This window comes from Anser anser, assembly GCF_964211835.1.
Source record: "Anser anser genome assembly, chromosome: 16".
In the NCBI taxonomy this organism is placed as follows: Eukaryota; Metazoa; Chordata; class Aves; order Anseriformes; family Anatidae; genus Anser; species Anser anser.
Genome location: NC_139737.1, coordinates 12,190,263 through 12,217,578, shown reverse-complemented (window position 1 = coordinate 12,217,578; position 27,316 = coordinate 12,190,263). Strand labels below are relative to the sequence as shown.

Here is a 27,316-nt window from a genome sequence, read left to right as displayed (position 1 = left end):
TATGAATATGATGCTGTTTAAGTGTACTTAAGTACACTAAAAAAGCAGAGGACTGGAAAGGTCAACAATCAAAAATGCACTAATCTAAAATAAATACACATGAAAAGCGATGTTTGCGGAAATCCTTTCATTCTCAAGGATGCCCTTCCCACTGTTATTTTGTATTTTCAGGTATAGAGCCACATGTGAGCCCTAGTGCTGAATTCTGACAAGCGCAAAGAGAACAGGCATCCCAGAGAAAGGAAGAAGTGGGAAACATGCAAATGTGTTAAAGCTGAAAATACTGGTGGGTGGGGGGTTCCTTCCCTAAACCGAAGTAGCAGCTTGGATATTACGAGAAATTTCTTTACCAAAATGGCTGTACAGAACTGTATAGACTGCCCAGGGAAGTGCTTGAGCCACCATCACTGGAGGTCTTCAAGAAACGTGTAGATGCAGCACCTGGTAGCATGGTTTAGTGGTGGACTTGTCAGTACCAGGTTAAGGGTTGGACTAGATGATCTCAAGAGGTCTGTTCCAAACTGAATGAATCTGATTCTATGAAGTACAAATCTCACAGCACAACTTTAACACTAGATTGATACCCATTAGAAGCGTTAGGTCACAACATGCTCGCATGCTTCATCACCTTTTACACAATTTTCCTTGGGATGTTAATGTGCTTCAGTGGGCCACCAAAGGGAGCCCACTTTTGAGAGTAGAACAAGATCCATTTTATTGAGCTTGTGCATTTTATGAGAGTGAGTTTTAAGGCAATATCTTGAGAAGTCAAGTCTACAGATCCATAGGATGTCAATGTGCCCTTACTTTAGATAACAATTCCACTGTACTTAACAAGTGCTTTCTTACAGTATGATAAGCCATCGCGGAAGTATGAACTACTCCTTTGTTTCAAATAAGTGGCTGCTATGGCTTGAGCATGAAAGCAAAGAGGATTCAATAAAGTATTTAATCTTTCAGTCTTCTATGCACCAGTCCAAGTGTCCTGAGCTATAAGAAAAAAAACAAACCGTTTCAATCTCACAGTTCCTAACTGCACCACCGTCCAGACAAGAGTCTCATTTCCAGTTCACCCAGCCTTGAAGGTTTGTATTTCTAACCTACAGCCAGTTTTTCCAGCTTCCTTCAGAAAGCTAACTCATAAGCAGAGTTGCAGTGTGCTCAGAAGAACATGTCTGCGAACAATGAGCCTTTCACAGGATACCACAAATTCAAATGTATAAAAAAAGAATAGATTTAGCCAGCAAGAACTATTCCAGACTGAACAAATGCTTTAAAACCTTTTTCAATGTAGGGAAAAAAAGAGATTTGGCTTTGGACGCATGTTTTAGTGCTGTTTCTTTCAAAAAAATCACTTTGAAATTACCTTCCTACATAATCAGAAAAATCTTGCTAGTACAAAGCTAAAATATTCTGTTGCTTAGGAGTTCTCATTTCTTAAAATGAAAAAGGGTACGAATGGCCTTGCCGTGGTCTCAGATGCAAACAGTGCATTATTTCAGCACGTTTTCAGAAACAATCTCATCTGTACCAGCGCTGAGCTTTAGAGCTTATACATCTGTGCAATTGAATGTTTTTATGGCTCTTATAAGATCGTTAGTCACTTTCTTATATTCCTCCTTTTCTCTCACAGTAACAGACGACCATGTCAGCTACACAAGAGAGGAATTCTCAAACCCTGATGCTAGGCTAAGCTTCACCTAGAAGCACGAGCACACCTCCAGCATGCCTCAGGCTCACAGTTACTCACCTGCTCGCATGCTATGGATACAAGAAACACTTTTAAGCCCTGACAATTCCTTCACTTAAAGAAACTACTTGTAGATATAAAGTTTCAGATAATTAACCCCTTAATATTGGGCCACACATGGTTTTTTTCCCCACCTTGAAATACCACAATGAAAACTATCGATAAAGAATGAAAACAGAGTACAGGTCCCAGAGAAGTGATAATTAGAACTAGCGTCCATCATTTAATGATCAATCTCTACTTAGCCACGACATACTGACAGGGTTTAGAGATGCCTGTTTAGAGAAGCAATACTGCATCAAAGCAAGTTGTGGAAGACCTCGGGATTCTGCCTCCTCTTCCACTGTGCTGATGCTAAATAGTTTTGCGGTTCTAAAAAACTAATTTTCCTGAGAACGTGAACACTAAGTCTTCTAAGTCTTAAAACTGTGTTATTTTCTGGCAGGTTTACTTTTTCTTGGAGCATGAGAACCAGTAAGTAATGTGGGAACAAAAAGGTTGGTTTTGCACAGTTAGATGGTTTAAAGGGAAGGGTTGTGGTATTGAGATACGCTTGCAGTGATAAGAAAGCTTAGCAGACTCCTTAGAGCAATTAGGTAAAAATCACGGTGTCAAGTCAAGTCAGGTAAGTGAAGAAACATTACCACTTCAAAGAGTAAAAAAGTCAAAAGAAATCTGAAAAACAACAGGCCGGCAACTGAAAGCCATGTGTTGTCTGTGAAGCATCGGATAGGTTGTGAACCTGGATTACCCAGTCAGTGGGCAAACAGGGGAGGGTCGCAATCGTCAAGAAATAAAGAATATAAACTGTACTACGTGACTGGGAGGTGCGCTCCTGCTTGTGGGATGCCCGCCACTGCAATCACGAAAAAAATTGCTGCTTCACTGAGATCCTTGCCTGAGCCTATGTTATTGGCCACAGAGTGTTTCTCACTGAAGTTATGGCAAATTATTTGATTCCAAGTCTTTCAACTGATGTTGATATTCATTTAAGCTGCGTAAAGCGCTCTGATCTGAACCAGCAGGACTCAGGCAGAGCGCGCACACGCTGGACAGGATCAAGCTCTGCCTCTCCAGCACTGATCTTTACACATTATTCTGCTGGAGCCTACTCAAACGACAAAACTAAAGAAAAAAACAACAAAACCCATCAGCATCAGAAAGCCAGAACCTCTGCCATAAAAGCCAAAGGTAACAGATTTTTAGTGCCATGTTCCACTCCTCCCCCTGACCAACCGCAAAGTTCTGGTGGTTGGAACTGCAAAGAAGACCAGGTTTGTGCATCTCAGGGTGTTTGTTTCCTCTACTACACAAATCCCAGCCCTGAAGTCCACTTCACATAGCACATCTGCACAAGTGCTCTCACAGCAGGGCTCTGCAGAGACCCAGCCCCGTGCCTCGGGACTGGCTGGGGGGGTTCAGGCTACAGCAGTAGCCGCAGTGAGGAAACTAACAATTAATTTATGGAATGAGAGGAGAAAAGTGAATTTAGCAGTGAACAGCTGGTAATATTGTTTTCAAGCTACATTTCCCGAGCCTACAATTTCTGTTTATATGGACAGATATTACACGAATTTACAAGTCTCTCCATAGTAATAGTCATTACAAATTGACTTTATAAAGTAGTTGAATAGGCTGAGCAAGAAAAACTTGATGTGCTTCTCATTCACGAATGCAGAAAGATGCCCCAAACTGTGCAGAACTCTCATACCTGTTACAATTTCAGTTGTATGTGCATTTAATGAACAAAGGGGTTATTTTTCTCAGAGTTCATCAGCAAAGGCTATCTTCAGGGTCTTGCATCTTTTGGGGCAGGACAGAGTGGTTTGAAGACAATTCAGACGAAGCCCTCCATACCACAAGAGAGGTACGGAAGCTATTATCCCTCCCTCCCCTCCATCTCCTAAGATTTCTCCCAGGATTTCTTAAGTCAGAATAAGTTTGAGCAAACAAAGACTGCATCCAGCAACTGATTCAACAAAAGATTAGATACTGACACGGGTAATGCTAAACCCTAAATCCACCAGATAGGATTTATTTATTGAAGCTGGAAAGTGCAACAGCTCTGCACCTCGGAGCACGCAGCACGTTCCAGCCGAAGTGGGAAGGAAAGCGTCCCCAGGAGCTGCACCGTGACCGTCCCCCCGTGTTCCCTGTGCCACGCACCACCACCACCACAGCGGGCGTCCGCAGCAGGAGGATGCTGGTCTGAAATAGTTACTGAATTAACAAGTTCTTTCCTATGAAATACAAAAGCAAAGGGATGTCGTGGTTGACTGCCAGAGAATTATCCCCCCCCCCCCCCCACCCCCGGCACACACTCTGAACCCCCTGTTGCCCCCAAACCCAACCAAGAGTCTTTTTTCCCTGCAAACATAACATGAGATAAATATAGGTACTTATTATGCAAGATATTTTATCTGATTTATGGATTGTTGCATCTCTTGCTACACAAGCCAAAACTGTAAGAGTGATAAATTACAGGGATGCATGAAATTACAGAGTACAGGGGACACGTTGTCAAAGATGCCAAGGGAAGATGCAATGTGCATGCCTTCAGAACAGGCAGGGAGAGGGAAGCTCTCTGCATGAAAAGCTCCTGGATGTACAGATCCCTCTGACTGCTGACTTGATAGTTCGGGTTTTTTGTGGAAGAAAAGGAGGAAAGGAAAGGAAATACACACTATTTTTTATTATTATTTTTTACTAACATAAACAGTATTATGAGCAAACGTTGTGACCTCCACAATAAAAAAGCCCAGCTGAGAGGCGAAGTGTGATTGCTTGGCTCAAGCTTTGTCTTGGTGCACTGACAGCTTCTGGACAGGCACGGGTTTCCTCCACGGCTCACACCACCAGCAGCCTGTGTCAGTGCTCGGCAGCCACCTACCCACATACACAGAAATGCCAGCAGATACATGACAGGAACAGAAGCCAGGGTCCTCCGAGGACCAAGTTGTCTGTGCCATTAATGCAGGAGGTGGAGGTCTCGATGGGCAACTGCTGCCAGAAGATCACGCAGCAGGTTTTAAAAACCTCGCTTCTTTGCAAAAAATGGGTTAGAAGTTTTCACAAAAGCCACACTGAGGTACTTCTGTAAGTCAGGTTGACAGGGCAGGGGAAAGAAAATGACAAACTGCTCTACGACTCAAGGAAATGCACCCAAAGAGCCCTGTGAGATTCAGAAATCTAACTTTACGCTTTTAATATCAAGCCTGTTCGTTTCCCCCTACGCTCTGTGTACCATGCCCTCCCTCTCACCGACCAGCACTAAGCCAATGCCAGGGGAAACCTGGCCGAATTCTCCCCAGGTCGTGGGGTCATCAGGCCCAGCAGCCTGGCCAGGACTGACCGAAGGCCCAAGGCTGCCACCATTAAACGCTCCCCTCCCGGCCGCCGTTTCCAGGCGCCCTGCCCACCCGGCTCGCAGCGGCAAGGTGCCAGCGGCACCCAACGAAAGGGGAGGGTCGGCTTCGGGAACTGAAACGAGCACAAAAGCTAGGCGTTAAAATAGCACCCCGGTGACATACAGGTGAATGGTCTGAGATATGACCACACCCAAAAAGGCGGCTGGAGCCCTCTGGCTCCTCAGAAGGCGGTGTCACCAGACCAGCTCCAGCCACTCTGAAGTGGGCTCGTGACATCCACCTGGGCTCTGGCAGCCAAGTGCCTGCTGGCAGGGTGCTCACTGTCTTCACACAGGGCCTGAAAGACTTCTGGCACCCCCACTTCTTCTGCCAGGCAGACCTGCGGCACAGCACCCATCGTTTTGGCACAGGACCAGCCCGGGGGCCATCCAGGCTGCGTGTTCCCTCAGGGGAGGCAGGCTGCAGGTTCAAGATCTGATAATGCCACTTATGAACTCTGAGCACATTTAGAATTAAATGAAAAAAGAAGCTACAGATTATCCTTCCGTAAACACTTCAGCAGCCTCCCCAGCCAGCCACTGGCTGCAAATACAGGTGTTTTGCTGAGAGCAGGCTTTGGCTCCGGAACATCGTTAGAAAGCTGCTGTGCTTTCCAGCTCATTTGGCCACAGCAACAGAGGCAGGTAACTAATGCCTCCAACTGTCACAGCCGAGCGAAATATTGTACAACTTGGACTCATCCAAGGCTGTCTTCGCTTTCCAGATTTGAAGGGATATATTCCTTTGTCAATACAGTGTGCCAAAGGCATACCTGGAGACCAGAAGCCTGCCTTCTCCTCGGGGCTTCCAAGGCTCTCAAACATCTTTCAAAGAGAAATGAAAAATCCACCTAATAAATATGGAAAGAAACACTCTCACAAGGCTATTAAGTATAACAGCTAAAGAACTGGAGGAAGTGAGGTAGATTTTCAACACTTTTTTTCCCCCCCATAATAATGACCAGAATTTACACAATAGTCAAAGTCTCGCATGCAAATGCGAACATCACTATAATCCCTGTTAACAAAGCACACAGAAATTAAAGCAAGCTTAACTAAGCAGTGTGTGTGAATATTAATGAGCCTAAAAAGCTAAATCCAAGCTTTAAAAGTTTAAAAAAGCAAAAAGAGGATTGTTTTCAAACTAATTTGTATTTAAAACTGGATGCTTTGCATGCTAAATGCAAGGAAAAGAATGAACTATCTTGCCCTAGAAAAGCATTAAAAAATGAATATAACAAAGATCTTTTAAAGTGTCCGGATATCTGGATATATTCAGCATTTAAGCTGATATACTGAGCGGTGCTCAAATGTCACTGGACAGTGGCTCGCTCCAAATCTCCACATTGCGTTTTTGTACGGAGATCAAAATAATACATACTTTTTTTCCTTACTGTCAGAGCACCCAGCGGTAATGCTCTTCCACCTGACAAGTAAAAGCAACGCATTCGCCACCCACAGAAGTTTAGGACAAATGTGGAACGGCTTTCACATCTCTCACAGGCAGTTCAGGCTTGATTTTGTCAATGTTGTACATCCCTCACATCAAACTGAATGCTTTGAAATCCTACCAACTTCAGGGAGGAACGGAAAGCATGTCAGCTGGGATTCATCTAAGTCTTAAATGTTTGTAATGTAGACACCCATATCATCTATGCTGTCTTTACAGCTAGAGAAGAGAAACCAGTACTTTTATTCTGAATATCATCTCAGCAGCAGCATTCACGTAGATGTCTAGGTGAGATGAATCATCCTTGAGAACTACCTCTTCCTCTCCACTGACTCTAAAGGGAGCTGAGGACTCACTCCAGCACAGCTGTCTACGCTGCAGACATCTAAAAGCAAGTGAGATGAATCTCACCCTTCAAGTTTCGTGGTTCAGAAGCCCAACGTACCCTATCCATCCACTGAAATTTGGCCAAGAGATTAAACATACCAACTCAGTTCTTACAGCAGTCATGTTCTTCCATGACAAGATTCCCTTCATTCAACTGTCTTGATCTAACATAGCTTTGTTAGCTTTATTTTGGATATATATATATATTTTAATATATATAATATATATTTTAAGTTCATAACGATGCCAGATTAAATACTTTCTATTAAACTGAGAATTACTATTGGGAAGGATAGCGGAACAGCCTGACATCCTAACAACGTATTTGCTTGCTGTACACTATGCTTAGAAACCTACAGTTAATGAGACAAAATCCATATCCGGTGTAATATTGCTGAGTGGAAAATTGGACGGCAGAGGGAGAGATGAGAATCCCTGCAGCCTCATGAAAAAAAGTTCTGGCATTGGAAGCTGGCAATTCTCTTTGCCAGATTTGAACACCAGACGTTACCAGGAGTGCTCAAGTGCCAAAGTGCAGGGAGCACTCAGGTTGAGACATGGGAATTCAGGGCCTTCACCTATTCATGTAGGCACATATGACATTCAGGGAGAAAAACATATAAGGCAGTCACCAGACAACCTCAACAGTATTCTCATATCTCCTTATAAACACACTCCAAGTCCAAAGGAAGCAAAATTCATTTTGAAGGGGCGAAGGACCCACACGGAGCCGTTCTGATTTTACTTTTCTCCTTCAATGGAAGGCAGCAGCTCTACAGAACGGACTGTTGGTAAAAGTCATTGAAAAATATTCTAAGCCAGAAGGCTTCCATGCACTCCCCATCCCTCCTTTCCCTCCACCCACCCCCACCATATCACCAGCCCTTCTGCACTGATTACAGCAGCACCAACAGTTGCACCCTGCATCATTCAGCTTAAACAGAGATCAGTGGCTACTGAGTTCAAATGGTTCATTAGCCACTTGTGCTTGGACCCTGGAGATAGGAATCCACTCTCTAGAGCAGAACTGTATGAAAGCAACAACGAAAAGTGATGAAATACATAATACAGTGAGCAAAGCAAGATGTTTCTGCCAAAGCCCTAATAAGAAAGATGGGGGGAGCGGGGGGGGGGGGGGGAATTCCCACCCTTCCCCTGCAGAGACAAACACAGAACAACTACGACCTTCAGGCTGGAAGTTACCCCTTGCATTCATGCACAAATGGGCTAATAGGTTGGATCCCAGTCAGAATCACAGATGTGTGTATCCTAAACCACAACTGCTAACATGCTTGGCAGCCTGGGCAGCATTGGCATGAATAAGACATCCCTGCCAATTGGTCTCCAGTGCAAAGCAAGTGTGCACTATATAACACACTCCAATGTTGCTCTTGAATTCTGTTTTCCTGGTTCCGCAGGAAAAGGGATGGATTTAAGAGCAGCAGCTTTGTCACAGCTTCACCACCTCCTCCCATAGCACACAGCATCCACCAACACCATACCCAGATGCTTGAAGGTACACACACACAGAGCCCACACTTTTTTTAAGTCCTGAAAAGAAGCAGAGACATTTGCCAAAGTTTCAGTTTAATTCATCCCAGGCTGTAAAGCCCCGTTCCCTGGAGGTACATATTGCTGTCTAATGAGCAACAGTCACGCACAATTACACTGTAAGGCAGCAAATGGCTGAGGATTTTGAGAAAGCTGATTTGTTAGACTAATTCCTGGAGGTAAGAACTTTGGTAAGCAATGGCTCAAAACACAAGCTCAAAACCTCCTAGGGGATGCTAGAGCATATATCCTTCTGCTTGCTTTACCTGTCTCTTCTGGTCTACGCAGAGAAAGCCTGAGCAGCTTTCTGTCCCTGCTGCTGGCCCAGCTACAGTTCCGAATGCATATCATTATTTCTCACAAGGATGATCCAGCATGAAGTTAGGACAAAGCAGAAAAGCAACCCCACAGATTCTTATCACATAGCAGAGAGTCTAGAAAATTAGAGTGCATCGCTGACACAGGACACACAGTTTCTCTGCCCTCTGAAGAATGCTTTCTTTCCCTGCAGGTACCCCTCTTGCATCTCATCCCATTCATCCTCACCTTCGAAATGTCTTCAAAATGTCAGTGCATGCCTACAAGAAACTTTCTGGCCCTTGAACTAAACCCATCTTAATATCTGGGTCTCATTTTAATCCTACAGGGCTTCTGAACTCTTTGCTTTACACCCATTAAGAGCTACCTCAATTCAAGAACACCTTTCAGTAAGGCGAGAGGGAAAGGGAACAAGAAACCCCCTTAGCAAGCCCAGGAGCATAGACTGCTGTAATTGATACAGGAGGGAGATGAAACCATAATTAATCCATTCGGGAGATGGGGATCTCAAACCCTTTTTTGGGGAAGGGGAGGGAGGGAACACCTGGTTATGCTCACTTAACAAACAAGCAAAATCTAATTGCTTCAGAGTGCCAGCAAAAATCCGTCCAGGGAATACATCCTCTTATCTAATGCCACCTGCAGCAGGACCACGCCGCTCTGAATCCTAGCCAAGATCAAAGAGCATCCGTGCATCGCATTACTGTATTTCCTCCTCCCCTCTCCGTGCTCCGTGAGACCGGTTTGCATTTCTGCTCGCTCCGTCTGCTGAATCGGTACTTTTCATTGCGAGACGCTTCTCCTTCTCGCTTCTCCCCTTCCTCCCTACGCACCGCGGCGATGCAGCGCCCGCCACGTCCGTCACCGTGGGGAGCAGTGGGAAGCGACAGCCTCGCAGCAGCAGCTCGGGGCGAGCTGGGCTCCTTACCCAGCGCTGCTGCCAGGCTGCCAGGCTGTCAGCATTCGGAGCAGCGCCTGCAACCCGAGCACGCCCGCTTCCTGCTTGCTACTGCTAACAAGGGGCAGGTTAGATACAGGAAAGCAGTAAGTAGTTATAAAGGGAAATTAATTACCATAATAAGGAGAACATACATGAATATAAAGTTTGCTCCTTTTTCAGTAATGTTTACAAGAGAGGTATTAGTAAGGCGGTTTGTGTTAAGTTTTTGTTTTTTTTAAACCAACAGGCCCATGAAGAATTCAGAACACAGCACAAGGAAGCAGCCGATGGCATTCGTTACTGAACCAGATCAGACCTAACACCTCCAACAGGATGGAGGCACCCCCGAGAAACGCCATACAGCAGAAAGCTTACAACAACATGCGTCGTATCTGTTAGGCATGGGTTCAAAGTTCCCTGCTTTGAGCCTTTCATTAAGACACATCTGCATTGGTGGGAGCTGAACGCGCATAGCAGCCGGCAGCTCGCTGCCTTCGAGCACTGACCGCTGTCAAGAAGCGCCGACACGAGCATCCTCAGCCCAGCTCTTGCCAAAAGCAGAGCTACAGCACTGGCAGCCAGCAGTGACCCCACCTCGTAGAGCCCCGTCTCTAATTGTGTCTCTGTAGGTATCTACTTACCAGAAGCTACAGCAGAGAAATGGCTCTAAAAATTATTAGCTGCCGAGCACAGCAGAGAGGCGCAGCACAAAGACCTCCTGTGTGCTGGAAGATAGACCACGTCCTCCGCATCTTTGGTTGGTTTAAGGTAAAGAAAATTAAATATCTCTTTGGAAGCTGTTTTAACATTTCCAACCTCCACAACTAGCTGGCAATCAGCAGTTTTACTTGCAACATATTGAGCTTACGTGTCAGCCTTGGCTTTGTTAGGCTTTGCAGTTTATTTGCCAACACCAAAACACTCCACATCTTTCAATGTAGCATGGCAGCGGGTGGCAGCACTAGCAGAGGACAAACCCACCATTTCGGCCCGTGGCAATTAACAGCACAGGACTACCAACAACCCCTGGCCCCACTGCCCGAGGGAGCCTGCACCTCGGCCTGTTCAGAGCAAAACCCCACGTGGGCATCGTGCGCTGCTCACGGACGGGGCAGGCGATGGCTGATCAGGGAAGGTTAGATTATGCTAACAGCAGCTGAAAAAGCACTTTTGTGGGTAGATCAGACTGTTCAGAAAAGGATGAAAAGCTTTAAATACAGAGAGAATTGTATTGTTACAGACATTAGGACTTAGAGCTGCATCTAAGACCCTCCAAGAAACGTTTGCTGTACACTGGGAATCCCCTGGCATCCTCCTGAGACCCTTCCCCAGAACCATCAGCACGACAGCGCATGTCACCACGTGGCACAAGCCAAAACCCCGGGTACCATCACCCAGCAGATAATGGTCACCCGGGACACTGAAGCAGGGTGTGAGATCTGCAGCACGACTTACAGGTGTGGGCTTGGTTCAGCCAGCAGTTTACAGGCCCACAAACCTCCTTCCTAGGACAGCCACTTTGTTTGGTGTGGGAACAAGGCTGGTGCCTCACAGCAAGAAAAGGAGTGGCTGCAAGCAGTGGCAAGGAGAGGGGGGAGAGGCTTTCATCTGTGCTCACCTGAGCAGGGAAGTGAAGGAGGCTGCAGGAAGATGCACCCATGTGTCACCTGGTGGGCAGGGGCAGCGCTGGCACTGCTACCAGGCCACGTAAGGCACGCTTAGCTTTCTATCCATTTTGTGAAAGGCCTTTTAGTCCTGTAAGTGCAAGTTTGTACATACTTCATTCATTTGCCATCCCCAGTGGGTTTCGTATTAATTTAAATGTTTATACAGCGCTTTGAAGATGTAAAGTACCAAAAGTGGCAAGTACTTTCATTAGATATCAAAGAGCTAGCTATAACTTCTGGAGAATAAGTGGATCCATCAGCTGAAATAATTGGTTGCACTGAACGCTGTGACAAAGTAGAATGTTATAAGTGTCATTTTTTTCTACTGTATACACATAGCAAAGCACAGAATCATTCAGATTTGCTTTTGGATGAAACACATCACAGCAGGGTTATTTTCCCAAAGAATTACCTTGCTATTTTGGGGAGGAGCATTGTCTTTCTCTGAAGAATCAAATGTTGGGCAAGGCTAGAAATAAGACATTGAAGATGACAGACAACTGCTATAAACTGTTACAGCAAATACAAGGTCTTTGCTTTAGTCCTGCTTTACCAAAGTTAGGCTCTGCTGACTCTGCTATTTGTGGCTTCAGAAGCATACAGGTTAATGTGCAACTGAGAGAGCACGTGGAAAAATATGAAGAGCAGAATGACCTGAGAGATAAGGGGCACATTTACTGAGCTGCAATTTCAATGTTTCTTTAGTACACATACCAAATACACATGTTTTTCTGCAGCAGAAATATGCCCTGGAATGCTGATTCTTTGGATTTCAATATAACATTCAAAATTACTTTGGAAACTGCTTTTTCCTCCTCCCCATGTTACTCAGATTCTGGAAGAAGATTCCCATTTTACAAGCCTTCATCAAAATGGTTGCTGTTGTGTACTGCCAACTGTACTGGTAAGGTGGGAATAGACCCATTAGCTTCCAAGGATCTGTGCCACAGCCTCTAAATGCCAAGACAAAGAAAATAAACAGAAAACAATAGGCAGCAGATCAGCACTGCCACCACTAATTAAGCTAAAAATATGCCACCATGGAAATAAAGGAAAAAACAGTCAGTGGGAAAGATGTTGACGTAGCAGCAGAGCGCAGCTCCAGCTGCTTGGGCACATCTGGCAAATAAAAATGAGTCTGCCACTGACTTATTTATCCCAGTGAAGGACAAAAAAATCCCCAGAAGCTGATTTTGTGGGAAGTAGCTATATAATATATGGGCAGCAATCTAAACTTGTCCAGGCCCAATTCAGGACACCATTGAAAAGTCTACCCCGTCACCAAGGGTAACAGCCTGTGGGCATAGCTGAGGGGAAAACCAAAAAATAGCACACAAGTGTCTGAGCGTCATGGGAGGGGAAATACCTGCCTTTTTCCCTGCAGAGACTGAGACATTCACAGGCAAAACGGCTGTTGCCCTGTGGTTAGACAGAAGATGGAGCAGTGGCAGAACACAGCTGGTGAGAATCGACCTGAGAGAGCCCAGGGTGGAGGGAGCTTCGCACCCTCCTACTACAGAAGGATGGGAAGAAGAAATTCTACCAAGCAGCCATATGGCAAATACTTGAATTGGTTACAAAAGCAACAAAAATCTGTGTGTGCATATGAGAATGCTTTCTGCAGCAGGTCCCACCTCACCCGTGTGAGGGCGCACCATGAGTGCATCTCTTACCTCCAGTGTCCCCTGTTATCATGGTCCTCTTATCATGGAGATTTGGGGTAAGATTCATGGAAACAATCATTACACTAGCACAGGCACATCTTCTAATCTACTCTGTGTTTGCAATGCATAAGCTGTGTTCACAAATGGAATTGAAATTTCCCCCTTATTTTCCAACTAGCAAGATGCTGACCCATTTTCTGCCAACTCAGGCTGAGCACCGCAAGACAGCAACTGGACACATTTGCAGCACCAAGGCCACACCAGGCAGTGATGCTCCAGTATGGATGTGTGCTGCTTCTGCCACTTCTGGACATTTTCTCAAGTTAAATTTGGCAGGTCAGAGCTGCAAACCTCTCTTCTCCTACTGCAAAGGGCAATCAGAGCCTCCTGAGCAGCTGGGGCAGCAAGGGTTAATACCCCTTCCTCAGAGATGCTTTACAAATCCATGAAATGCAAGAGAAGTTATCATGGGCCTTGTAGTGAAAAATCGGGATTGGAGGATTTCCCTCCTCCCCCAGATTCTGAGCAGTTATTTTAAGAAATTCCTCCTTAGATATCCCCACGTTCTGATTAAGAAGTTAGGGCTGGGTAATTTTGTTTAGATTGGTTATATTGCGTCCTCATCCTAATTCTCCCCATAAACTGAAAATAACATTTTGGGAATCTGAGCAGCTCTGCTAATAACAGCTCATGAAGATTACTGAGATCATGCATCCAAATCTCTTAGCAATATCACAGCCCTAAAACACCCAGGTTTATTTACCCAGTGCTTTTAAAGACGACAGAAATTTAAATTTTGATTATTTGAGATGTAATTGATCTTTTTACGTAAATACTAATAAAAAGATCTGGGAAATATTACCTTTGGGGAGGGGGAGACAAAGCAGTAGTTCTATGGGGAATTCTTCCCACCTTCCTGAAGTCAGAGCTCCAGCTTTACAGCCACTTAGTGGTACAGCATTTAAAAAGCCTTTGATTCACACAATAAATTGGCACCAGGCTTTCAACTACCCATGACAGTGACTCTCAGGTACCTGTGTTTTAATGTTAGCATGCTAACTCCCACTGCTTGATTTAAATCTGTTTCCAGATTTGAACAATTTGACAAAAATCATACTCGTACAGCACTTCCAGGAGACAGTCAGCAGGAAGGAGCTGCGAGGACAGGGCAGCAGGAGGGTGTTTGGTGTCCGTACTGACCCAGGAACAAACTACCAGAGCAGTTTGGCAGACCAGGCGCTGTGGTTTAAAGCACTAAGAGCTCTCCTGCATCTCAGAGGGTTTGGACAGCCTAGATCAAAGGAAAGTAGCCAATACACACTTTGGAGATGCAGGAGTATCATTTCAGTCATGTGCCAACAGTATGGTAAAAGATCAAGGAGCAGCAAGAAGTCTGAAAGCCTGTGAACCTGACAACAGCTAAGTGAAAAATTGTCCTGGTTTTGTCTGGGACAGAGTTAGTTTTCTTCCTAGTAGTTAGTACAGTGCTGTGTTTTGGATTTAGGGTGAGAACAGTGCTGATAACACGCCAATATTGCAGAGCAGTGCTTGCACAGGGCCCAGGGCTTCCCAGCTCCCCGTGCTGCCCTGCCAGCGAGCAGAGGGGGCACAGGCAGGGCAGCTGGCCCAAATGGCATCCCGTGCCACAGGGCACTGTGGGGAACAATAAAACTGGGGGAGTTGGCCAGGGGTGGAGGTCGCTGCTTGGGGACTGCCTGGGCATCAGTCAGCTGGTAGGGGGCAACTGCATTGTGCATCACTTGTTTTGTGGTTTTATTGCTGTTTTCCCTTCCTTTTATGTCTTATTAAGCTGCCTTTATCTCAACCCATGAGTTTTACCTTTTTCCGATCCTCTCCCCCATCCCAGTGAGGGGGCACAGAACAGCTGTGTGCTGCTTAGCCACCTGCCGGGCTAAACCCCCACTAAAATCCAGACAGACAGGAAGGTGAAGTTCCCCAAACACTGCTGCAAGACACAGCTCAGGGTGGTGCCGTTATCAGGTGCTAGTGCTCCAGCTCTGCCTGCACAACAAAGCCAGCAGAGAGACTGCAATGTTCCAGTGATCAACATTATGAGACTGCAAACCATCGAGAGAAAATGGGCTGAAGCACGCGCACTGCACGCAATACGGACGGACTGGGTGACTACGGAGAAGTCATTTGAATCTCACTCGCCTGCACACGCCTCTGCACGGCTGGATGTTCACAAGTTTCAGTTTAAAGTACTTTCAACTCTTCAGTTCCCATTTTCTCCAAGATTAAGGTAGTAAAAGCCTATTTTGAAAAGCCTACATCACAGAGGAATTTCAACGCTATGCTCAAGATATTCCTGACCACTTTTTAAGACAAACATTGACTGCCAGGATCAGGGCTGCTTCCAGTTTTTACTTTAGTTTGCAATTACAGCAGTAATCTCCACTCTTGCAGATTTTGTTATCAAGGAATAATACTAACAACCCCACCTGAAATAACCAAAAATAGATGTTCAACAGATCTGATAGGCCATCAGTGCTATGTTTCATATATATTCCAGATTTGGCTATGTACAATTATAGTAAATCTGGAATATATTCTCCAGGGAAAACACTTTGACTTTCAGTCCTTTCCCACTCTCCCACAACATAAAAATCTATTTCCAGCCTTTCCAGACCTCTCCATCACCCTAAGGAACCTTTGGTGCACAGTGCTTTGTCTCTAGGCATCCAGAGCCCCAGGCTACTGAAAATACATCACAGTGAGCTGCTGGCGAAGGACGCGCATCTTGACTACAAAGTCTGACCCACACGCTCCCTGGGCAAGGCACCACTTCCCACCTCCCCACACTTCAACGGAGCTCCTTGCCTCAGCATTGGACCTCCAGCCACATCCACAACATAGATAACCCTCCTGCCTTGTGTCCTCTCCACGCAGACACCGGCCACCTCCTCCTTCCCATTCCTCCTCTGATGCGCCACGCACACCCCAACTCCTTTGAGGCCTTTTATGTCACCGACTCTTTGCATTCTTCGTAGGTCCAAGGGGTGAGAGACTCAGAGTTGGAATTGCTCAGCCTGGAGAAGAGAAGGTCCGGGGGAAACTCACCCATGGACACAACTACCTGGTGGGAGGGAATAAAGACAACAGACCCAACTTCTCAGTGGTGCCCAGTCAAAGGACAAGAGGCAACAGGAACAAGTTAAAATACAGTAAACACCATTTAAGCATAATATCCTTTTCTTAGTCAAACTTGATCTAATACAACCTCTCTGGGCAACTTGTGCCAGTGGAGCTTCCATCCTTGCAGAAGCTTCAAAGCAGACAACCTGCTCTAGCTGACACTACCTTGAGGAGGGAGTTTGGACTGCATTTCCAGAGACGCCGTCCAAACTCAACAATTCTGCAGTTTAATAATGTATGGAAAGGGAAAGGTCCTCACACCTCTCAGGAACCAGCTCCTCTGACCTCAATCCCTAAAATCCAAAGGAAAGTATTCAAGATGCCTTTAAGATGTACTGGGCTCCAAAAATGAGCTGTGCCTACTACTACACCATAACCCCAAGCTCCTCTCCATCTTTCAGCACCCCATCCTTCTGAACCCCAGTGCCTTCCATGTAACACCTGTGTGGGAAGCACTAAGTATTTTACACTCAAATTCATTTGTCCTTTAGCTTCATTTTCAATATCACTTTCCCAAATCTACAGTGAATGTCACATGTTAATGAAATAATCCTCCAGAAACTGAAAGCAGCAACACAAACATGAGCATCTTTATCATTTTTGCTGTTGTTTAGGGAGACTCTCAGTAGAAGAGCCATGGTTTAGTGGCTCCAAATTTAGCTCTCTAGTGCCTCCTCACAAATCTAAAAGCCTCCAGACAGCCTGCATAAGTATATGGATTTTACGATGCCCACACTGGCCATTAAAAGGGAAGTTCTCAGAACCGCAAGTAGAATATAGAGCAGGCACTCCACTATATCTAAAGATTCAATTTCACAATGGCAGCTGGTGATGTGCTAGCAAAGGAGTGAATTCAGACATCACAGCACTCTCCAAGCAAGCACAAGATTGTATCAGGCTCTTCTTCCTACATGGAGCTCAGAGCTCACCGAATTTGCTGCAAATAGCAGCGGCTAGCCCAGCCTTCTTCCAGCTAATCCAGGAAAACAATCTGAGAACTGCAACAAGAAGCTTCCCATGGTCCATTACAGACATATTTCAACTTGGTACCATGTCTGAGCTAAACGCACAGTACAGTTCAGGCTACAGGGTTCACTCAGCCTATGACCCCTTCTGACTGATGGCTTCTGCTAGTTGTTACGACATGGCCACTTGTCTGCATTAGGTTTCCATGTTAAAGGAAAAATGCCTTGCTCACCACTCCAGCAGGCTTTTGTTTTACTTGAAGGAAAAGCAGCAACAGAAGTCATCTGAAACTCCTTGGCCAGAGCTTTAATAGACTTTTACCTGCTGTGTATCAGGCACAGAAGGCAATCCAAGGCACATACTTCTAAGAGGTTAGAAAAAGCATAGTGTGTCTGCGACTCAGAGCGGCTATCCATCTGTAGTAACAGGAACAAAAAGAGAATTAGGGTGGAACACACTCAAAAAAGCAAAGAACCCATTTATGGAGAGAGGTAAAATCACAGGTCACGTTTGAAATGGGTGTACACCAGAGCAGTATAGCACTGAACAGGTGCATTTATTTTTAAGTCAGAATATATGAGTCAATAAATAATTTCTACATAGGCCGCAAGAGAGCTGTCAGATGGCCGTGACTTTCAGAGGTTACTGATCGAGCCTACAATTGGAACTGCAACTTTGAATTTATGAGACAAAAGCCTGAACATCCCATTCAAAGCAACACTGCACACCAAGCAGCTGCAGGAGCAGTAGCAACACACTTAATTTACATCCTTTATGATCCATATCAGTCACTTCAGAGAGGCTGAGCTAACTGGCACTTTTTCCAGCCTTTCCAGTAAAAGCCTCATCCCAAACTTCATCATGCCCAGTAAATGGCAGTGTCACAAGATGTTGGCAGAGAAGAGAGCATGCCCGTATGGGCTCAATCTATCCACATTACCCGTCTGTCCCTGTGTATGTCCATCTGTCCCTGCTGACCTCATTGTCGGGTACCAACCTGACCGAGGGTTTCAGGCGTTCCTGTTAGCTCAGGGACCCGGAGGAAGCTCTGAACAGGTCTGCTCTCTAATCTGCCTTGTATTAACTTCAGGAAATGCAATGCTGCTACCAGTGCAATGAATATTATATCGGCTGCTGAAATGCCCAGACAACAGCAATATTCTGACCCACCCTGACCTTGCTCTGCTACTTACTGCCCAAGTCAGCCAAAAAAAGTTGGAGAGTTGTTTTTAAAAAATCTATTATTGCAGAATACTGCTTGAAAGTTTGAAAGACAACTTATTTCCACTTTTTGCTCAGTAAATATCATTTCCCTTACATAACTAGAGAATTGTAGTTGTTTTGTTTGTGTTTTTTTAAAGCAAAGGTCAATCCCAGTCAGGATGAAGCTGGCACGAGTACTGCTACTGGCTTACAGACAGGAATAAAACTAAGACCATGTCAACTACTTTTCAAATTCCACCCTAAACTGACAGACTGAAGGAAAAGATGATGAAACCTGGCTTTGAGCATTACTGTCTTTTCTATTTCTATGATAGAAGCAAGTGTCTGCAGAAAGATTAGGACATTAGCATTCCAGGGAGTTAAGTACTATTATTCACACTTTACAAACGAAGAAAGCAGCAGCGATTTAAGCAGCAGCGATTTGCCCATAAGACAGACAAGGGCTGAACTGAAGACCCTGCCCACAGCCTCGCCATCTGGTGTTCTCCTATCTGCTAGACAATGTTAGGCTTTTAGGATAGCACCACCAAAAGGATAATGCAATCTGGATCTCTTCTGGTCTTGCTAGATTTATCAAAGAGGAAATAGATCTACATTGGAAAGCACGCATTGATTGTTGCTCCAATTCCCAAATTAGATGGAGAATTTCTCATCTGGATAAAGTGAAAACAGTCTTATCTTAATTTAACATTTCTCTGTGATGAACAGAAGGATCAAAGATACCAGAGCTTTTTGCCAGGCTATAATGGAAGTTGAGGGGAATTCAGAATTTCTGGGCCAGGGGAGATTCAAACATTAAAATCTCTCTTTGCATCCCAAATCGGGGTAAGGAGTTGAATTCTTTTAACCACTAAAATAGCAATTGTCATTTTGATGAAAAAGGTTCTCAAAACAGAATTTGACATTTTGATATTTCAGCAATGTTTTCAGTTCGCAAAACCACAAGGCACTGTGCTACCACGTCACGTTTCCTACTGCAACAGAGCTCATCTCCTCACAGGCTGGCACCAGCATCGCTTCCACGGACACAGTGCTGCAGCACCGGTAGTGCATCAGAAGTCTGGAACGTTATTACAGCAGATGAAGTTCAAGCCTTTCATCCGTAAGCCGATCTCTCAGCAGCTTTGCAAGATGGTAGATGGTAAGGTTCAATGGTAAGGTGTTCACAGCAAAAATAAAGCCACAAAGTTTTTCCAGTTCAAAAGGAAAACACTAGAAGACAGGTCAGACATCTTCAATTAAATGCCAATATTCTCCATACAGTGCTTGAAACAAAGTGTTCTCAGTTGTCTTAATTTTTGTTGTCTGTTTGCTTAAGGGAGAGGGGGAAGAGTTTCTCATTTGTTTAAAGATTCTGGGGCTTAAGACTTCCACAGGGAAGCTGACTTTACATATTAAACCTTCTACATTAAAATAACAACTCCTAAAAACCAACAGAACACAAAATTGCAAGGTTTGAGACACGGCACAATGCTACGTAGCTTCTCCAGCCAACAACAACAAAAAAAAGGAGATCCAAAAGCAAAATTTTAAGTTTTCTATTTCTTGGGGGCACCGGTCATCTTTTTTTCCACCCCAGTGGCACATTTGTATCCTGAAGCAGATTTCCTTAGCACCACAGTCCAGCACTGTCCTAGTGGTTGTTATTCCTCAACATTTAAACAAAGGCGGGTGGCAAGTGCCACCGTTTTAGGCCAGGGCAAGAAAAGGAACGTGACAACCTGCCGAGTAAGATACAGAGCTCACTTTCTCCTCCCTAATGGTTCAAGTAGGTGAGATGAAGATGACCAGATGAGTAGGGTTTGTAACATGAAGAGGACCGTGGGGCTGGTGAACAGGTGCCTGAAGCTCGTAGGAGGGAAGCAGGGGCCAGCAGTTGCCTCTTCTGATCACCACCAGAAAGCGCCGCAGCTCATCCACACCAATGAGCACAACAATAAGCAAAGCACTTACAGCCATGTACTAGGAAAACTAACAAGATGGGCAAGCCTCAGTGAAAACCACTTGATTTTAACAATTAGCTGTAAACGAGCATACAGTTACACAAGCTGAACATAGAACAGAAGCAAAATAGACCAGCATTGGCCTGATTTGCTCAAAATCTCACCCACTCATGTCTTTGTTCATGCATGTGCTACCAAACATGCTGTGAGTGACTGAATACAGCCTTTGGACAAAGCTGGAGGATACCTTTTGACAACAGCTACCCAAGGTGCTTCCTGCAAAGAACCGGTGGGAATCAATCTTCAGGTCTTTACCCTACTTCTCTACAAGCAACAAAACCACCACAAACGATCCATGACTAATTCCTCCCAGTAAACGAAGAGAGGATTAAAACTACTCTATCCTTACTTAACACTTCGGGATCAACCCATTGTTCAGGTGCCTTTTTGTAGAAGATACCGAGGCACAGACTGCTACAGGCGAGGGGCTGAGGACGTCCCCACGCAGCTCCGTGGCCGTGTGCCCACCCGTGGCCAGCCCCGCAGCGGCGAGGACAGAGATGAGCAGCCCCTGGGGCTGCGCTCCCGTTTCTTCTCAACCCACCACTGAGCTCCCCACATACTCCTCACTTCTTCCTTAATTACTACAAGTAATTTTTATTAATATACTTTGCAGCACCATTAACGGTTACCTGAGGCTGAACATTAAAAAATGATGAGGCAATATAATCTTAATGGTATTAATTAATAGAAGCATGGCTTTAAAGTTTCACAGATCTAGCCAAAGCACACTTTTCTGAGGTAGCGTCTGACAACGCACAGGAGCGAAAGCTATAAAAGCAGAGACTAGAGTGGGTAGAGTGGGAAAGGAATTAAAAACAAGACAACTCTTCCCCAGGCATCACTGTCACAAAACACAGCACTTTGTCCAACACCCTTTCACGCTGTTGTCACTGAAGACAACTGCAGACGTAAGAACCACTGGAAAGAGAGCAGTAGTGTCCTTTCCTAGGATGTTTTTTCCCCTCCTTTGTTGCAGTCTAAGCACAGAAGCAATCAGCAAGCCCTCTCTTAGCATCACTGCGATAGACAAAGATGTGTTATGACCACTAATGGGACAGCAGTGGTAAAGGCCACACGAGTGGACAGCTGCTGCAGTCAGTGAAGGGTGGCAGAGCAAAACACAAGTTGTTTGTTCCTCCAGTGACACATCCTGAAGTTAACCCACGTAGCACCCCCTGTTAGAATAGAAAAGCCAGAATTATCAGTCCTCAGCACAGGTTTTTAGTTTTTAAAAAAAGTCAGTGATCTAATTCATGGCTTCCATGAATAAAATAAAAAAAAAATATCTGGCACCAAAACTCTACATTAGAGATTTGTATTCCTGGGTTTCTCCTTCTGCCTCTCAGATTGAGCAGGAAGATTAAAAAGGTAAAAAGCAAGCTTGCTTTAATCCCAACTCTGAGTTCATCAACTCCTCATTCAGAAAGAAATCCATGAACTGTAGGCACCACCGGTGCGATTTCCAGCAGCACCGAGCAAACAGCTCCAGTTACAGCTGTGAGGATCTACAGCTGCTCAGCACCACTGAAAAAAATAATTCTTGTAACAATAACAACGTACAGCAGTCAAATCACTCAATAGTTGTTATAAATTATATTGTCAGCTGAAGACTGATATATTTACTCTGCAGTGGTACTGTAATTATCTAGAAAGCGCCCTGCCTTCGCCTTGTAAGTACCATGTGCAGTAATTAATTTTTCCTCTGCATACAGACATTTGAAAGTATTATGTAAATCACAAGGTATTTGTTACCTGTATTTAAAAAAAGATATTCACTATCACACTCTTGAAAACACCTAAAAATAACATTAAAGTCACATGAACATAGAAATAAGATGTCCTTCTTACAACTTTGAGCTGTTTTAGGAAAAAACAAGCCTAACATTGAGTAACACCCTGAAATGGATCCCTAGTTTCCCAATGACTAAGCATCACCAGTAACTTCTCATCACAGCCAAGAGGCTCAGAAACTTGGTACACAAGTAACCAGGCAAAGGGAAGCACTAGTCAATTTGAGAAACTCCAACAAAGCTGTGCTTGTGCTCCCCATAGGACCACGCACATCCACGTGCGGGTGCTGCACCTTTCTGCTGCGGACACAGATCAGGACAGACAAAAAGTAGCCCCAGAGCAAGGAAATAATTTGTGGCATCGTCCTTGAAGCAACGGATGTAAGCCTCTCAACTTCACCCACATCCCAGGGTTCAATCTCACCTTCCTACATCCCAGACATCACAGCCTCAGTTCAGAATTTGCCTTAGAAAAAGGCTTTTTTCTACTTCCTTGGAAGAGATTTACTTCTTGGCTTTACCATTTCTGAAGATATAAATACTAGAGGTTAAGTCCTGGAAATACCTAGAAAAATCCTAGGAAATAAATGCCTAGGAAATCAAAGCAGATCTTTAGCTGTACAAGATTTAGTCCCCTTCAGCTGTGTCCTTTCCCCTCTGCTGTGTCCTAAGGATCTTAACCCTGAGCCGCACAAAGATCTCCTCCATCATATAGATATGCAATTAATTCCTCTATAGCTGAAGCAGGTGAATGTAAATCAGCAGTAAAGGTATTTCAAGAGTTCTGGGATTCCCCAGCTCCGGCAGCTGCAACAGAAGTGGCAGGTAGAGAGGAAGAGACTACAAATGAGATGAGAACTTGACATAACTCATCAGACCCAAGGGCCAGCACAGACCAAGTGCCTCTGACTCACAGGTTTGTCCTTACAGCGTGCCACCATTGCTTCTTCATTGTCTACTGACAAAGGAAGACCTGTAAGATCAGTGTTTGCAAGGACTCCACTCAAGATTCATCTATGTGGCTACACTTCACTGCAATTATCAACAAAACAATAAAGCCCCCAAACTGTTTTCTCTTCCTCCTTTTCAAGGGCTCCACATTTGAATTTTCAGGCTAATATAAGAATACTGTACTAGTCACATCATGTTTTTATTGTCATCTGCAACTGGCTCCTACAGGACCGGTCTTGTGTTTCTTACTCTGGAATAGATCCTGATTTTCCAGGAAATGCCTTAGTAAAGGCTGCAGGAGGCTTCCATCGGGATTTATTCAACTAGGAGAGGAATTTCTTTTTCAGAAAAAAAGACGTAACTTTTTTTTTTCTTTTGACAACGTACAGCTTAATTGGAAATACAGAATAAATTAGGACAAAAAGCCCAGGGATGTTTAAGGCAAAAATAGGCTTTAGCAGCTTTGCATACTTGACTATGAAGTAGAGACAAATTAACTGATAATCTTCTGTGCTAAATTTATACAGGAGACAAGCTGTTTTACAGAGAATTCTCTAGTGGTCTTTAAACAAAAAAAGAAAGAAGTTAGCATTTTACCTGACCAAAGTTATTTCCTACTTAAATAATTGTGATTATCTGTCTCCACATTTCTTTACTCCTTTTGTGGTAATTTACAGAGTGTCCCTGCTTTAGGTGCTGCACAGCACTCGCAAGGTCAGAACAACTTAATGCAGTGCTGCAAATGCTTGATAGAGAATTTTTTACAGTTACAGCCATTTAACAAAATCCAACAAAACAAGAAATAAGAATAGTAAATAGATGTGTTGGACATTAATATGCAAGCTTTCCTAAATCTTTCAGTCCAGCCTGCTGGCCTTGATCTGCATAGAACATGAGGTTTCTATAGCTTAGAAAGAGATCAAATACACTTCTGATAAACACACTCATAGAAATGCTATTTGTAAGATAACAAAAACCCACCACCGTAAAACTTCAGCACACGAGGACCATAGCCCCATCTTTGTTTTCTCTGAAAGACCGTGAAACTGTTCTTAATGTGCAATATTTTCCTCATTTCCCCTTTCCAGAGTCATAATGAGAAGCCCTTGGGCCCAGGACACTGGCCTCCCAGGCAGGACAGGCCTCCCCCTGCGGCACCTCATCTGGCCGGTCATGGCTGGTCAAGAAGCTGCTTCCACAACAGCACCTGTTTGTCCACCCTCTTCTTATTAAAGCACTGCCACCATTTACCAAATAACACAGGAAAAGACCTGCAGCAGGTAGTCTCCAAACCAACACCTCCAGCATGCCGCTGGCCATGGCCTGCACTCCCACACAGCCTCCCCAAGGCAGCAAATATGGCCACCTGAAGTAAATCAAGTTCTGAGGAGACCCCATTAGCATTCCAGACATCCTCCTGCGACAGCACCACTGGGGATTGAACCAGAGAGAAACAGAAGTCTTAGACACGAAGCCGAAGACTCGGCTGGAAAAGCTGTGACATACTCACACGTTGTGACAGGCTGACCGGGGGGTTACGCTCCCCCTTTTGAAGAACTTCCCTGCTAAGTTTTCCTCAGAATGGCTTTGCTTTCCAAGCAGATGCATCCTGACACAAAAGTCTCTTTGATGTGTCAGGATCCACTGAACACTAACGACCTGATTACAGCAGAGAAATCCCTTTATGAATTCCCCTAAGACGGAAAGATTTTCTTGTTCAGAAATATTTACTTCCACTCAAAACTATTTCTAACACAAGCTATCTGAACGCATCCAGAAAAAAAAAACATACATTCCCATCAGAACACGCTTTTTTTAATCCCCTCCTCCTCTACCTTGGTCATCCCACCAGGAACAAGACCTGGCCATAGGACAGGTTAGTTTTGGAAGATGTCACTTGCCAAAGCAGCGCAGAGACAAAAGCAGGCCCCGAGGAGACAAAGATCACCCCGTGCTTGTCAGTATGGCAGCTCACGAGGTCTGCAATTCACTCGCTCCCCCAAGCTTTGGTAGCACTAGTTTAGCACCAAAAGTTTTTGTTACACTCCTCCGATTTGTCGGCTGATGCTGAAGTTGAAGAACTGATGCTAGACTTGCTTTTATCACAAGGTTACCACAGACCTTGACTTTTCTCACTAAAGAAAATGAGTTTGTCATCCATTAGTGGCTGTTATTACAGAGACTTCCTATTGCCTCCTGATACAAATGTCTTTGATTTTGAAGGAAAATCATAACAGGCACTGGTAATATTCTGAGAACAACAGTAGTGGTGGGGAAGCAAAAAGACTACATTAAGTTATTTTGGCTGTAAACTCAGCAGAGCCCAATCTCAGAATTATTATGGTCTGTTTCAATTTTAAAGTTCAGGTTTAAATGGATATGAGATTAACCATCCATGTGCTCAAGTTGCTGCTACGAATCCCACTTTTGCACAGCTCTGATTCCAAAATTTGCCTGGGTATAAAAGCAACCAAAAAAAAGCCGACCAAAAAAACCTACAGCCTCCCTCCTCGCAAATTCTTGAGCTTCCAGAGATACAATAGCCCTGTGATAGTATAACCACATATTCCTCTGCTAACCTCCAAGTTTCTAGAAGAAATCTTTTGGACTTGGTTTTCTGTTCACCCTGTGAGCACTATTTTCTTTTCTTTCTCCCCCCTCCTCAGCACACTGCAAATAGCCTCCCTTTCTTATCCTACATAGGTTCCCATAGAAATAAACCAAAGGACACCTAGCCTGAACCCACACTAGAAGCCCAAAGCCCAAAGTTCGGAATAACCCCTTCATCTAGGGCTATGGCACCTTCTAGTCCTTTGCAGACAGAACCATCAATTAGAGCTTGAGTTTTAATACTACCATTGTTTTTTCAGTGTTTAACATCTGCCTCGCACTCAATGACCACAGTTGTACCAAGAACCCATAAAAAATTCAAGGGGCTGCCAGCCACTCTTTATTAGAGCACAAGGTAAGCCCACGTTTCCTGAGTAAAATCCCTGTTGAATAATTTAGCTGCTTTGCAGTTATGATCACAGATACGTGGCTACACACAGCGCATGCAGAACGTACAGCAATGTATTTGCTATAGAGCGATTTTAGAAGTTTAGGATTTTAGAGTCTACACGCGTAGACACAACTCAAACTTTAAACAAACACAGATTGCAAGTACATTTTGCACCATTACTATAACATTCACAAATCTATAATTGGAAAGAAAACTATAGTTACTTTTTTATGCTTACAGTCTTAAATGAAAGGATTTTCAATAAAAAACAAGGTTATAAGCTTTTAAGGCAAGGGAAGCAGAAAGAAATCCCTGCCAAGTAGCTATAAGCAAATACAAAGTACAGTTAAACCTTGGCAATGCAGGAGTTGCTTCTGGTCGCAAGGGCACGTACACCTAAAAACCACCAAAGCTCGCGGGAACGACCCGCACGAGCCACTGGGCAGAGCACGCAGCACTCCAGTAAGGCGCAGCTGCACGCCAGGGCCTGGAAGGAGCCCGCTGGCTGTTCTCGCAGCCCAGGAGCTGCAGGTTTCCGGAGCCACGCTGCAGCAGGAGCCGCGGCTGCCAGCACCCAGCCACAACAATCCCGGCTTTCAGCGGCCAGAGCCGGGAACACAGCGCCACTGTGCCGGGAGGGAACACTGGGGCTCTGAGGGCGCCGCGCATCCAGCCTCATCCTGATGCGAGGCTCAACTCCAGGCAACACAACTGGGTGCTAAATATCACAGCACGCTTTCACGCAGTACCTTCCTCAGTTCTTTGAGAGCAACTTTCACGTCGAGTGCCTGGGGTTAAAACACAGGGTGTGAAGGTAGTTACGGGTTTCTATTTTATTTATTAGATAGAATCTTCAGCGTTCAGTGATTGCATGAACCTGAAACTCACTCTGCCTTTACACAAGTGCTTTTGCTGTAAGTGGGCAGTCACGTCTGTACAAATGTACAGGCCATGGATAACTGGGGTCCTGTTTTTCCCACTCCAAAACCATCTGCACAAGATACTTCAGCGCACAGAAGCAACAATATCTCATGTACAAGGCAAGAGAACAGGGCCCTGAAACATAGGGCTGCTGCAAACAAATCTAAA

The 27,316-nt window shown here is 44.7% G+C and overlaps 1 protein-coding gene across 26 annotated transcripts in view; it reads right to left on the bottom strand.

Annotated features, from left to right (window-relative positions):
* The window catches only part of PTPRT (protein tyrosine phosphatase receptor type T), a 572,020-nt gene that overhangs the window by 383,053 nt on the left and 161,651 nt on the right, over positions 1 to 27,316 (bottom strand). The window lies entirely within an intron of this gene.